General features: G+C 46.4%; 1 protein-coding gene across 7 annotated transcripts in view; it reads left to right on the top strand.

The window, feature by feature from the left end:
- The first annotated feature begins 11,007 nt into the window (after window positions 1-11,007).
- The window catches only part of B3GNT2 (UDP-GlcNAc:betaGal beta-1,3-N-acetylglucosaminyltransferase 2), a 28,180-nt gene continuing 23,756 nt past the window's right edge, over window positions 11,008-15,431 (top strand). For 2 of the 7 annotated variants that reach the window (XM_045446177.1, XM_045446180.1), the window contains exon 1: window positions 11,038-11,284. The gene's annotated coding sequence lies outside the window, so the exon portion shown is untranslated. Of the gene's footprint in view, window positions 11,285-15,431 lie in introns of all 7 variants that reach the window. The other 5 variants (XM_045446178.1, XM_045446181.1, XM_045446175.1 and 2 more) reach the window with 4 other exon arrangements.

Genomic DNA, 15,431 nt, shown 5'->3' on the forward strand with positions numbered 1-15,431 from the left:
TGCCTGTACTCCCTTCCACCTAAAGACTGTTTTTCTTCTTCCCTTCCTTCCCTTCCTTTCCTTTCCCTTTTTCTTTTTCTTTCTTTCTTTCTTTCTTTCTTTCTTTCTTTCTTTCTTTCTTTCTTTCTTTCTTTCTTTCTTTCTCTAGTTGAGGCCTAATTTATAAACAATAAAATGCACAAATCCAAGTATACAGTGTGGTAAATTTTGACATGGTATGCTCCCATGTAACCATCATTCCAATAATAGATGGACCATTCCTCTCATCTCAGAAAGTTTCCTTATACTTCTCCTTTTTCCCCCTTATACCTCTTTTCAGTTAATTCTCTCCTTATCCCTGAGGCAACTGGTGTTCTGACTTCTATCACCATAGGTTAGTTTTTGCCTGTTCTTCATGGATATTGTTTTCTGTGTGAATTCTTTTACTCAACATGTTTTGAGATTCATCCACCTTGCCACATGTATCCTGCTTCCATTTTAAGACCCTCCATGGGTGTGTCTGGTTTTTTGCCTTAAACATCTTTGCTGCAAGCATTTCATCTGTGTATGTTATTGGCTATAAGGCAGTTTGACATAAAAGATAAAATGGCAAAAATAAAAGAGGAACATTCATTAAAAAGAACTTAATGAAACTTGGAAAATGAATAACAAAATTTAAAAGACTTTATTGCAAAATACAAAATATTTGAATACATTCAAAATGTGTGTTGATTCATGGCAGTATTGCACAAATAACTGGTTTTATTTTGTAGATTTTGTACTAAGTGGTTGTCTTCAAAGTCTTTTGTTCATAGTATCATACTTTTTTTTTTTTTGCTTGTTGATTTGTTTCATCTGGCATTACACTTTTTCTTTCCTTTTCTTTCTTTTCCTCTTTTCTTTCTCTTTCTTTCTTTCTTTCTTTCTTTCTTTCTTTCTTTCTTTCTTTCTTTCTTTCTTTCTTGCTACAATTTCTTCCTTCATAAGAGATGTATCAGATTCCAAATACTAGGATGCATATCTATAACTGGGCTTTGTATTGTGTTGTGAAAACCTTCTACACTGCTATTTGTTCTGGGCATATTTTCACTTGTCTGTTGACAGATGTTCCAAAGTTCTAGGGAAATGCAGGTTCAAGACTCTTTGCTGGAGTGCCTGGGTGGCTCAGTCAATTGAGCATCCGACTCTTGATTTTGGCTCAGGTCATGATTCTAGGGTCATGGGACCAAGCCCCATGTCAGAGCCTAGAGCCTGCTTAAGATTCTCTCTCTCTCCCTCTGCCTCCCTCCCCTGCTGGTGCTCTCTCGCAAACAAAACAAAATAAAACAAGGGAAAACAAAACAAAACAAAATAAACACTTCTATGCCACCATATAGACTATTATGAGAGCTAATATTTATATCATATAAAAATGTAAGGACTGCCTCAGTGGAGAAATGGAACCAAACTATCAACCAGTTGATGAAACCAAACTGTCAAACAAACCAGACGGTGAACCAATTACTTTTTTTTTAAAGATTTTATTTTTAAGTAATCTCTACACCCACTGTGGGGTTCTATCTTACAACCCTGAGATCAAGAGTTGCGTGCTCTACCGACTGAGCCAGCCAGGCACCCCTACTTTTTTATCTGTAATGGCAACATTGTATTATTGCTAATTAGTTCTTCTCCAAAAATGCTGGAGGCAAAGATGTCTATGGCAAAGATGCTTACAGCAAAAGTAATCAGAACCCTCCATGGGGTCCGTTGGGCTCTGATTTGTTATGCTTAAGGAAAATGCTCTGCGCCTTCTGGTGATGGTTTTGCAATGAGACAACTTGCCAAGTGAGTTTCGTAAGTTACAGGGTCCTAGAGACCAAGCAGGTGGTTTCTCCTAGGTATAGACAATTGATCTTCCCATGCTAAATGGTGATTTTGATTAATGGTATCTGAACATTTTGGAATAAAGATAGAATAGCAATTCCTCTTGTAGGCTCCCAGGACAAATGTTGGTAATCTCAGGATTCTCTGACAAGGTACCACCTATACTTCCCCCTGATGAGGACTTGGTCCCACTCCTCAGGCCGAGGGTGAAACAAACGTTTATTAAGCACTTGATCATAAATGACCTTATTTCCCCATCTTGGGAACGCTTCAAGATAGGTATTACTACACTCATGAGGACACACGGGGCTTGTTCCCAGAGTGGGATTTGAACTTGGATTTGTTGATTTCCATACTATGATTTTTTCACCACCAGCAGCCAAGACTTAGGCCACTGTGTCCATCTGAAGGTGACAGACCTCACACTTATACCCATATCTGGATTGCTGCAGGGCTGGGGAGGACTCAGAGCTTAGCATACTTTCTTTCTCAGTAAGAGCCAAGTGAAGCTGACGGATGAGTCTTCATTTTTCAGAAATGTTCTCTGTTCTCCTTAGCCAGGCGGCTTTGACCTTCAGTAAAGGCCAGCAGATCTTTGTTATGCCCCTTGGAAATCACTGTTTTGTAACAGTTGTGTTTACAACTGAGATGGTTTGCAGACCTAGGGTAGCCAGCAGGATGATGCCAGCAGTGAGGCATTAAGTTCTCTAATAGGCTTATGCCCTGATAATCATATTAATGGCACTGTCTCATGCTTGATGCTGCAATTATGGGCCTCTCCTCTTGAATTTGATAATAATTACAAGGATGATTCTGCATTTCTCTTTAATGAGAGTTCCATTTCCCAAACAATATTATGACCCCAATAGAGAAGGCTGTTTGTGCCCCTTCAAATTACTGACCTTACACACCATCACAATGTCATACACAGGGTGGACTTTACTCACCTGGGAATTCTGAGTTCTTCTAGCATCAGGATGCTGTGGGAGATGGAGCAAATCCCCTGGGAATTATGACATTGGTTTCTGGTATCTGCATCTGATAATGGGGTTTTATGTTTTTCTGCTATTGCAAAATTAAAGTAATCATTGGATAAAGGGTTTGCTTTAGGAGCCAGGTGATTTTTTTTTTAAGTTTTATGTATTTAAAACCAATTTTTTTAATCTTTATTTTTGAGAGAGAGACAGAGACAGAGACAAAGTGCGAGTGGGGGAGGGACAGAGAGAGAGGGAGACACAGAATCTGAAGCAGGCTCCAGGCTTTTTTTAATTAAAAAATTTTTTTTTTAATGTTTGTTTATTTTTGAGACAGAGAGAGAGAGAGAGAGAGTGCACACAGGGGAAGGGCAGAGAGAGAGAGAGAGAGAGAGAGAGAGAGAGAGAGAGGGAGACACAGAATCCGAAGCAGGCTCCAGGCTCTGAGATGTCAGCCCAGAGCCTGATGCAAGGCTTGAACGCACAAACCGTGAGATCATGACCTGAGCCTAATCCGGATGCTTAACTAATTGAGCCACTTAGGTGCCCCTAGTTTTATTTTATTTTTGAGAGAAAGAGCATGAGTGGGAGGGGGCAGAGAGAGAGAGGAACAGAAGATCCGAAGCAGGCTCTGCACTGACAGCAGCAAGCCTGATGCGAGGCTCGAACCCATGAACCGCGAGATCATGACCTGAGCTGAAGTCAGATGCTCAACTGACTGAGCCACCAGGCACCCCAGGAGCTAGGTGATTTTTTAACCTGTGACTTAACTGACCAACATTCAAGAGATTATCTCTAGTATCAGATGCTTGGCCTCCAAAAAGCTAGTTTTCGGACCTTCTTTTTCTCACTTGTAATTTCCAAGGGATTTAGACTGGAGTTCCAAGAATTCCAATGCCAAGATTCCACACTTTCCATCAGTTATTAATATTTTAGCCATTGACAGAGGTAACTTTTGTTTTTATGGCCCTAACTGGGAATGATTAACAGACTAGCAAAACACAGCTGTCCTTCTGGAGCAAACCTAAGTCCATAGCGTGCACAAGATTTAGGGACTTCCGCTGCTGATGCTACCCGTGTGTGCTTGCCCCTGAAGCATGATGGGATCTTTTCTGGAATGGTGGTGATGGGAGGAGGGAAGTACAGGGCTTGAGGCACCATGCAGGCCACGGGACTAGTTACTAAGGAAGAAGGCCTTCACTCTGAGCCATGTCCAATGGGCTGCAGGAGTTGGCTCCAGCACAACCAAAGGGGTGGAAGCTAGCTCTGGGCTTGCAGGTCTTGGGCTCTAGGGTGACGGCACCATGGGGTCTGTATCTGAGTGGTGGGTTGTAGGGTGCTCCGGGACAATGAAGTAGAGGCAGTAGGAGTAAAGGAGGCAGGTGGGGGAGCGGGTGCAGGGCTTTGATTCAGTGGACACGCAGGGACCCTAGCCTGGCCGGGTGCAGTGAGGCAAAGAGCAGCAAGAGGAGCATTCAGGATTGCTAGCTCAAGAGCCTGCAGTCCGGCGGGGCAAAAATTTGAGGTCTATGCTAGCACCAAAGATGGTACGAGAAACTTGCTGAAGATCAACCTCTGTTTCTTCACCAGGAAAATAGGTAACAAGGGAGATCGAAACATGTGAGGCCCAGGACAAAGCATGTAAGATTCACTGGATAGTGCAGGCTCCACCTGAGGGGGAGCACAGGACACGGACTGAGAAGGTGCATGGCTGTAGGGTGACAACACGTTGGGCAGCAAGGGGTGCCAAGAGAGAAATCTGTGACCTAGAAACGTTTTGCAGACCCATGTCAGATTGTCAGATTGGACAGTCTTTGCAGCCACAAAGGAATGGGCATTTGCAAATATTCTTCTTGGCTTAAGTGATCAGTCTGGGTGCCTTTCACCCCACCTTCTCCAGGAAGCCTCCCAGACTTTCCCAATTCTGGCTAATTGTTCCCTTTTCTGATCTCAGAGCTCTTACTGTCTGCACCTTACAATTTAGCACTTAATCAGACACAGCTGTGCATTCCTTTCTAATTGTTTTGGGTGTGTTTGTCCTGTCTCCGGGCAAGATTACTGCTTCCTCTAGAGTAGGACTCACAATCTTTTGGGGAGAGCTCCTGGGAGAGAGATGGATGTATGTGAGGGGGTTTTGATCAAGGGAAATCATTCACATTCCTACAGCGATTTACAGTTTAGAAAGTTTTTTTTTTTTTTTTTGTAATTTATCTCTACACCCATGAGGCTCAAACTCCTGACCCCAAGATCAAGAGTCACATGCGCTACCAACTGAGCCAGCCAGGTGCCCCTAGAAAGTGCTATTACTTAAGTTATCTTCTCTACTCCTTATAATTGTCCTGAGAGGGTGTGTGTTTTAGCATCTACAGACAATGAAACAGACAGAAGAGTTCAACAACCTGCCTGAGGAAAAGAGAAGGTAAGTAGCAGAAGGGAGATAAGCCTGGGATTCCTGATTCATGGCCAGAGTCCCATAGGCACTCCCAGTGGAGAAGAAGGGGAAGGAGAATGGAGGCCTCCACATGCCTTCCTGATGGGAATCTTGGGGTGAAACAAGTGAGGGGGATGTGGCCCTGGTTTACAGACCTACTGGGTCAGGCTTTATAGAGACCACTCGTTTCTGTTTCCATTATCATTCTCTCATGGATCCTCTATCTGCCATCATGCCCAAATCCTCTGCTCTTCCTGGCACCTGACCTCCCACCTCTACTCACTGCCATACTCCAAATCTTTTTATACAGTCCTCTGGGATTGCAGACTTCAATAAGCAAACTGAGTTGAAGGTCGGTTCATCCATCTCTCCATCCGCACATCCATTCTTAAGCTCTACTCAGAATGAAATCCCCTTTGCTTCCCCTGAAGTTCTAGTAGATGGAGCTGCTCACTCTTTCACCTGAGTGTCCCACCAGAGTGGTGTCAGTCCTCTCTGATGTCTCCTCCACCTCTTGCAAACGGTCTTGTTCCTTTGAGGAGACTGCTGCCTACCCATATTCCCTCTTCCTTTCTGGTTTTCCTATCTTCTGACCTCCTGGTCACTCCCTCTATCTCACTTTCTTGAGGCTTTAGCTCCTAGCTCCATGACCTTCACACTAGGACCTTGACTTCAGTTCCTGCCCACATCTTCCAGGTTGGCTTCACTGTTCACGCAGATGACCTATCCAGTACCTTGCCTCTCAATCCCTTGGCCTCATATTCTCCAGTGACTCTCACCTCTACTTTCGCCTATTTTATCATGATTTTGTCATGACCTTAAACCTCTCCACCTCCCAAACCACTAACGTTGGCATCCAGATTGCGAGACCCAACCTCCTCTTCTTCCAACATGACTAAACGTTGCCTCCTTTGACCCCTCCAGCCCATTGACTTCTGTCCTTTCTCTCTTATCATTCATCATGTCAACCCCACTTTTGCCACTTCTCAATTCCTTGGCAAAAGGAATTTGCTCCTCTGCCCTAGTGATTTCCTCACCTGAGCCTGCACCTGAGTAGACAGCTGAGCTCTGCTGGAGGAAATCACATAGGAGGGCCCAAGGGTACCTTATAAGTTCACACCACCAACCTCAAGTGGGTTGCCATGTTGCCATACCATATGGCCATTTCTCTGGTCATCTCAACCTTCCCACCTTCTGCAATGACTCGGTCACACCTTCTCCACTCTCTTCAGAATCTCTCAGCTATCCTTGCCTCACCCCCAGCCTCCTGTATGTTCCAGAGCAATAGAAAGTCATGGTGTGGAAAGATTCAATGTCCCACACCAAACCTGCTGGCTCCTGTTACAATAGTGGAGGTAGCCTCCTGCATGAGGTCAGCCTTTTCCATCCTCTCCCATGGTCATAGGAACCTTTACTGTCCACTGTCCTTTCACTGCTATACCTCATCTTCCTCTTCTCTATAGGATCCTCCCCATCTGCATTTAAACACACTCAAGTTATTCTATCGTAAACCCACTGCTGACATAACAATCCTCAACATCTATTTCTCTCTGACTCTTTGACCCTTTCTGCTTGCATGAAGTAAGTGCCTTTCTTCCTTTCTTCACCTCTCCCTCACTCCTCAATCCACTCCAGTCTATCTCTTTGCGAGTCACTGCTCCATGAATGTCCCAGTGATACCAAGGCCAGTCAATCCAGTGGATATTATTTAGTCCTCATACCCCTTGGTCTCTCATTTTGAGGGCTGCTGACTACTACCTTCTTATAACATGTTCTTTCCCTGGGCTCTGGGACCCCACCTCCTCAAGCTCCTAGTTTTCTTCCTGCTTATCTGGCTGCTCTTCCACTTCATCTGCAGGATAGTTTGCCTTGCGCCAGCTGAAAAAAAAAATTTTTTTTTTTACGTTTATTTATTTTTGAGACAGAGAGAGACAGAGCATGAATGGGAGAGGGGCAGAGAGAGAGGGAGACACAGAATCTGAAACAGGCTGCAGGCTCTGAGCACAGAGCCCGATGCGGGGCTCGAACTCACGGACCGCGAGATCATGACCTGAGCCGAAGTCGGACGCCCAACCAACTGAGCCACCCAGGCGCCCCCCAAAAAATTTTTTTTAATGTTTGTTTTTGAGAGAGTGTGTGCATGTGTGCAAGCAGGGGAGGGGCAGAGAGGGATGGGGGGACACAGCATCTGAAGAAGGCTCCAGGCTCTGAGCTGTCAACACAGCGCCCAGTGTGGGGCTCAAACTCACAGTAAGATTATGACCTGAGCCAAAGTTGGATGCTTAACCAACTAAGACACCAAGGCCCCTCCCCCACCCCAGTCCAGCTTTTACCTAAGAGTTCCTCAGGGCTCAGTCCTAGGCATTCTTCTGGTCAAACTCTCTATTCTCTTAGGAGACCACCTCATTCTCCTGGCTTTATTACCACTTCTACACTTATTACTTTGGCTCCAGCCTCTCCTCAGAACATCAGATACTACAACCAACCACCTGCTCAACATCTCCACTTGGACGTCTCACAGGCACCTCAGACCCACCTTGATCAAATGTGAACGTTGGGAAGGTTTTCTCAATCCTTTTCCCTGAAGGCCCCCCAACTGAGAAAATAGCATCACTGGCCATCTGGTTGAAGAAGCAGAGAACTGGGAGTATTCTGTGAGTCCTCCCTAGTTAAGCAATCACCAAGTTTTGTTGGTATCTACTTCTCTCCATTTGCTTTACCACTTAAACAGCCCCTTTCGTTTGTATTTTGGCAACAGTCTCCTGTCTCTCAACCCCCTTTCTCCCTCTTCCCTATTCCTTCTTCACATTGTGGTCAGAGTGATCTTACTGAAAATGGTATTCTAGGCCCTACAAAATCAAGCCCCTGCCTACCTCTCCAACTTCTCCCTCAACCACATTCCCTTTGTAGTCTAAACCAGCCAGGAACTCTGTTCTATTCTCCTCTCTGCCTGCTCGCTCTTCAGAGCTCAACTCAAATGTCACCTCCTCTTGGACTCCCCAAATGGTCATACCACCTTGAGCTTCCTTGGCCCATATCACAATTGCAATTATATAATTGATAGCGCATGTGATTGTGTTTTTTAAAATGTTTATTCATTTATTTCGAGGGAGACAGAGCTCGTGAGTGGGGGAGAGGGACAGAGAAGGAGGCAGAGAATCCCAAGCAGGATCCACGCTGTCAGCGCAGAGCCTGATGTGGGTCTCGAACTCAGAAATTGTGAAATAGTGCCATGAGCTGAAATCAGGAGCTGGATGCTTAACCGACTAGGCCACCCAGGCACCCCAATAATGCACTTCATTGTTAAACTCTCTCTCCAGCTAGACTGTGAGCTCTGAGAGGGAAGTGTTTTACCACATTCACCACTCCAGTGCCCGGCACTGTGCCCTGTGCCATGCACCTAGTAGGTGGTCAACACATATTTGTTAAATAAATAAATAATACATCTTTACCTATGGATGATGGACCCAGGACCCAACCCAAGTGTAAAGACTATCGCCAAGTGGGTATGGAATTTAGCATTGAGTAATTCTCCCCAAGGAAAAATGTTAACTGTTATAGATATACTCCCAACTGCATTAATTAATAGCAGGATGGAGAGAATGCCCTTATGTGCTAAGAAACAATATATCAATCTGATGGCACAGAAGAATCTTCAGATGTCAGTCTGGTCCTATCACAGTAGTTAATCAGAAAGGCAGCATAGAGATATCTTTATTTAAACCAAGGAACATGGACTCAGGATTAATTATTTTGATGCAGAGTGAAAGACATACGCTTTGTTTGTCTATTAATTTATACTTTATGTACTGTTCTTAAAGAATTTCTAATCTCTAAGGGCACCTGGGTGGCTCAGTCAGTTAAGCGTCGGAATTCAGCTCAGGTCATGATCTCCCCACGTGTGAGTTCAAACCCCGTGTGGGGCTATGTGCTGATGGCTCGGAGCCTGGAGCCTGCTTCGGATTCTGTCTCCCTCTCTCTCTGCCCCTCCCTCAATCACACTCTGTCTCTCAAAAATGAATACATGTGAAAAAAAATTTTTTTAGGAATTTCTAATCCCTATATTTCTTTAAAAATGTTTTATTAGCTTTCTAAATTAAGAGAGTTAATACCACTGGAAAAATACAAAATTCAAAGTCAGTAAGGGTATAAAATTCATCTCCCCACTTCCCACACTCCAATCCCACACTTGGGGTAACCGTGTTTAGCAGTCGGTGTGCATCCTTCTTGTTTTTCCATGAATATACAAAAATCCAACTTGTTTCTTGGACTTTTATGTCTCAGTCTTAAGAGAACCATGTGATCAACATAAAAGCAAAAAGGTCTGAAGGCTGAAAATAAAAACTTTCCCAGATCTGGCTCTGAATTCCTGTTTCTAGAAGAGTGCACCCACGTGGCTCCGTGCATCCAGCAGCAAAGTGTTCTTCTACTCTGAGCTTGGAGAAGAGTTAGGGTCCACACTCAAGTGGGCTGAGCTCACAGGTGCCTGGATTCCTACATTTGCAATTCCTTCCCCTTCGGCTAATTCCGCCTCAGAAAGCCTTCCGAAAAATGCAAATATTTGAGGGTGTCGTGTCCTTAATTGTTCAGTCTGGCTATGTAAAGGAGACCTTTTTCTTCCTGAAGAGATAAGGACCAAGAGAGGGAGGTGCTCTCAAGTGTGCCTGCCGCCAGGTTTGCCTCCCGGCGAGTATGCGCGGGGTGAGCTGGCTGCGCTGGGCCTTCCAGACCTGGGCAACCTCCCCACGCGGTCGCGCAGGGCTTACCTGGGGCTCCCCAAAGTTGTGTTCACAGCGGCTGGGACTCGCCTTAAAATGCAGTGCTCTGGCCAGCCAGCGGGGGCGCTGGGCTGGGAGGATGCGTCTATGGTTCCAGGTGTTAGGGTCGTCGGCCCCAAATCCTCACCCCGCAGCGGGGAGTCGAAGGTGTGAGCGTCAGAGTTCAGCCATTTAGGCAGTTCCCAGGCGTCCGCCCAGCCCCTCTGGGCCGCGGTGCGAGTTGGAGGCGCAGCGTCTGGACACCTTATTTCTGGCATTCAAGACTCGCGTGGAACCTCGAGGAAATTCTCTGCAAGACACCGCAAGGAGAACTAAAACTTCCCCCTCACCAATTAGTGGGCGGCCTCATAAATCCGAAGATCGGGCGGCAATGCCAAGTAGGGCATCACTGTAGGCCTTGGGCTCTAGGGCGTCATTTGGGTATCCGAGAGGTGGCGGCGGGTAATGGGCACGTGGGCAGAGAGCAATGGTCAAGTTCCATTCTGGCCCTGGTTCCCCCTTACTCAGTGGAACCCCGGGTTTTGCGGGGGCGCACGCACCCAAACACCGGAACGGCGGCTGTGGTCCTGTCTAGGCACAGTTACAAACTGGTTCTGGCCATTTAAGGTCACTGGAGTGCTCCCCTGGCCATGTGCTTAGTCCCCCAACATCAGACGTCCCGCAAGAGGGGCAACCTGCAGTTGGAGGGATTTAGGCTAGACCGGGTTTGGGGATACGGTCAAACTGCCGTGTTTTTCCGAGGGAGTCTACTTCCTGGGGTCCCCTTCCCCCCGGCTTAACCCTTTACTGCCCACGTGTAGACCTGGGGGTCCCAGATGGTCCCCGGAAGTGAGGAGAAGCACGAGACTGAGCGAATCTCGGGCGCCAACTCGCAGACAGATTGGCGCACGGCCTTCCCCAAACTTGGGGCGCGGGGCGGTGGGCCGGGCTGGGCGGTGACGTGAGGGGCGGTGCCGGGCCTGATTGGCGCGTGGGGCGGGGCGAAGGCGGGGCCGGACGGGGCGCCCAGAGGCGGTGGCGGCGCCTGGAGCCGGAGCCGGGAGTGAGAGGCGCGGTGGCAGTGGCGGCAACAAGTGCTGGAGACGAGCCGTGCTGGTGACTTCCCCGCCGCCGACACCACTGGGCCGCCCGTCGCGGTGCAACGCATGGAGCGTGAGCGGCGGCGGTCGCCGGGCTGAGCCGCGCCGAGCGGCCGGGACGTGGATGTGGCCGGGATCTCCCGCCCCCGCCCCGCTGAGCAGGAGCTGCTCCCGGACAAGGTACGGCCGGGCGGGTGTGCCCCCCCCACCCCCCGCCCTCCGCCCTTCCCTTCCCCCACCACCTCCCCAAGCTCTCTCCGCTTCCTTTCCATCTCTGCTCCCGGCTCCCCACTGCTCCGCACTGACCCCTCTCCCTCCCAATCCAGATCCTCGCCGGTTCCGGCTTCGTGCCGGCGCCCCAGAGGAGGAAACCATTCCTGGGTGGCTCCCGCCGCATTTAGGCGTCCCCCGTTTCCTCCACCTTTCTTACCCTGGAGGAGGAGGATAACAAAACCAGCAGCAGCGTGTCTTTTGAGTCTCTTGCCCTATTCCACCCCCACCCCCACGGGGCCGGGGGACATTCCCCCCTCCTCGCTGCACCCCAACTTCCGGGGGAGCCCGCGCTGGGTGATGCAGGCATTGCGAAGCGGCATCTGGGGCCCGCGTCCTCACCTGGCTTCCACGGGCGGTTTGGATAGGGGGCTGTGCGTGATTTCGCTCTCGCAACCCTCACCCCACCCTCTCATTGCGCTGGTCTCGGGTGCCGCATGGGGAGATCAGGTGTTTTGTGAGCCAAATAGCCTCCAGCAGCCGCTCCCCGCCCCCATCTGCCTGCCGCTGCCACCTCCGGGTCCCCAAAGGCTGGTTTCTGTGAAACTTAGGGAGAACCTTTCGCTTTGACCTCTAAAAAAATGTTTCACGCCGCCCGCGTTGAATGATTAACCAGGCTACTTGCCTGAGACCTGGGGAGGGGGATGGGTGGGTGCTGCCGGGAGCGTGTAAGGCAGGCCCTTGCGAAACCCCTCGTTGGAAGGGTGGGAGTGGGGGCGCGGGGTGGGACCCCGCTGAGGCCGCGGGCGGGGGTCCTGGAGGCTGTCCCGGGACGGCAGGCGGACTCTTCTGGAGGCAATAAAACCAAGTCACCTTAATTTCCAGAGTACGGTATTTTGCACTTAGGGCAGGGGAGCCGCAGAACCCATTATCTCCCCACACGTGTCACGGCGTGGAAGCCTACCTCTGAAAATAATACATTTTAAATCAGGGCGAGGAGGCTCCCTCTCCTCCTTAAAACGTAGAGATGGTATGTTTGTCTTTGCTTCTCTACCCTCATGGCCTCGTGAACCTTCCCAACTTCGTAGAAAGATAGTTTAGGACAATTATACCATATTCTCCTGCCCCTCCCTGTTGGAGCCTTGATGTAGATTTCAGATTGCTAAACCAGTTGGTGAATATGGGTGTCTACTTGTTATAACAAATTCTTCCGGTGTATTTTGCCTCCGGCGGTGGCCAACGGAGTCAGGATTGGGACTGGGAAGTAAGGGAGACCCGAGCCTAGCCCAGTCGAAGGGCTCTGGAGCCCAGCTGTCTGCTGGTCGCACCCATGCGGATCTGACAGCTGACCCAGGTGGGAGGACAGACAGGGTTGGGCGGTCACTTCTTCCCACTGCTCTAGTTCTCACTTCTCTTTCGTTTGAATAGAGGTTATTAAGCCTGGTGGAATTTGGGAGAGTGTTAGAGTCCTTGTGCTCTTAGATTAGATTTTAAGACGAGGGAAGTGCAGAACCCTATAGAACTCTCTACAAGTAAAGCTTTCTGCTCTGCGCAGCCTTTACCAATGCCTTTATCTTTGGATCTAATGTTTGAAATTACAATGTTGAAACTTTTTCAGTTTGAAATACTCTTTTCCCTTATGGCCATATCCCAACAGCAGGGGCTCACTGCTCTTCATTTAGTTTTTGTGCAGAGGACATGTGTATGATGCAAGACCTAATTCTCCAGAACAGTTCAAGTTCCCACCCTCTCTGTTCACTGGTCTCGATTCTGCGACATACTGTTCAGTGACCTAGGGCAGGTTTGATCATCCCAGCCTTATTTTCCATAACTGGTTTTGGGGATGGTAACACCTGCTCCACCAGATTGTTTTTTAGGACAGATAGGATAATGTTTACCGAAGTCCTGGCTCTGCATTATGGGAGTTGAGCACTTAATAAGTGGTGGTCATTGTGTAATCAATATAGAAGTTCTGCTAGGCATCAACTTCCCCTTTACCAGACACAGTAACTGGGAACCATTCAGATTTGTCCGACTGAAATCAGCCAAATTTGGCAGATGGAGATAAAGCTTTTAAAGTCCAGGGAATGAAGTAATCTTTTGATGAAAATAAACATATGCTTGTAAAAGTTATGATTTTTGGGGGGTTGCTGATGGATAGCTGAGTAATGGTTTGTAGTTTTGAAGAGTTCCTTGTTTAAAAAAAACACAACTTAGATGTTTCTGATTCTAAGATACTACAGTTTTGCTAAAGTAGGAAAATGGAACTGATAATTCATGGTTGATTTTTCACTATACAATTTGTCCAAATGTGTGCCTTTTTTTAGAGGTACATTAGGAAAAAAGGACTTATATTAGGAAATGAATAAGAATGTAAAAAAAATGGATCATTCTGCTTTACATGATGCATTGTTGGTATAAAGCCAAGATGTTGTGGATAGAAACGTGTGGGGCTTTTTCAGCTGATGCTGGAATAAGAGAAAAGATGAATCCATTGTTTCTTAGAGAAACTTTGAAAAGTTTTAATGTTTTCTGGTAATGTTTTTGTGTTTGTTTGTTTTGTTTTGTTTCTTTTTAAACAATAATTTAAGGATCCTGACCAGTGCTGTGAATGTGCTGAAGCATACTCTGTTCTTAACATACTGGGTCAGGGCTTTTAATTCTTTCTAACTTGCTTAATAGCTACAATATTAACTTTACTTAGTTTTTTTGACCATTTGTTGAACAGTTTGTTAAAGAGTTTAAAAATTAATAAATGCCAATGTATACTTTTATAAACATTAAGATTCTTGCATCTGGGATAATATTCGGTTATATAATCTATTGCAACATGTCCACTCATGGTGTATAAGTTACCAGTCGTGAAAAATTCTCCTAAAGGCCTTTTGGTCTTATATGCAAATGATCAGGGAGAAGTAAAATCATTTCAGTCAATTGCCTGGCAATTTTAGTGTATACAGAACGTTAAAATATGAATTAAATTGGGCTGTGGCAATTTGAAAGTTAGGTTTCCTGGCTGACACAATTGAAAGTACCCAGTAAGACCACAGCACATATACCCAACAGGTGTGTAAGATACAGCTGTCTCCTGCCCCCACCCCACTCCCCGCTCAGGTGGGATAACTGTTACTAGGTGCTTGCCAAAGATACCTCCAAATTATAGGATGAATAAATTCCTCTCTCTGGAGAGGCAATTACTGTTTGAATAAGATGTATCTGTGTGTGGTATAAGACTTTGAGAGAATTGATGTAATGATTTCATCATCACCTAGCGGTGATGAGGCTTTGCTAGTCTGAACAGAACTTCAGTGGGAAGAACTTGTACTTACTTAATGGAGAATTTGTTATTAGGGCATATGTGGTACAGTAACTTTACTGCTGGAAAAAGTTAATTGTATGGACCAGTTTTCTGTGTGTTAGAACACTAAGCTGAGATTTTGCACTTATTATGTGTGGCCCCTACTGTGAGCTTTATGTTCTTTGCCCATCAGCTTTGGCCTGCCTTCCATAATTTTTTTAACAAAATTCAAATTTCTTTTGAAGGTTAGCATTATTGATAAAGTTATAACATGTCTTGAAATATTTTGTGTAATTTTAGCTTTAGGTATTTCCATAGATACCTTGGTTACAAATTTTCTGTGCATCTGTGAACATTGTATTCTGATGTGGCTACAGAGGGGAAATTCCTAGTAGCCAGGAAATCGATACTTTCTACTTTTCATTCTGTGGCATTTAAAAGCAGGTTTATTGTTCCAGTGTCTTCACTCTGATGTGATTAGGCTGTACATTGCTCACCAGAATATTAAAAAAAAAAAAAAAAAAAAAAGATTATCTGAGGAAATCAATTCTAGAGTGTGGCCGGGACTGTCAGTGGCTCTGTGGTGGTTTAGTGGTTAAGAGTATGAACTTAGAGTCAGATGAGGATTTTTAAAAATTGTTTTAACTTGAGAGATAGCATACAGTAAAGTGTAAAGTGCCCTAATACTATGTACAGTTCCTGAATGTGTGTCCACCACCTCGCTCAAGAAGTAAACATTTTCAGTGCCCCAGAAGGTGCCTGTGCCCCTTTCTAGTCTGTATCCACCCGCTAGAGGGAACCGTTATTCTAACTTTCACA

The sequence above is a fragment of the Leopardus geoffroyi genome, chromosome A3 (assembly GCF_018350155.1).
Source record: "Leopardus geoffroyi isolate Oge1 chromosome A3, O.geoffroyi_Oge1_pat1.0, whole genome shotgun sequence".
Classification (NCBI taxonomy): domain Eukaryota; kingdom Metazoa; phylum Chordata; class Mammalia; order Carnivora; family Felidae; genus Leopardus; species Leopardus geoffroyi.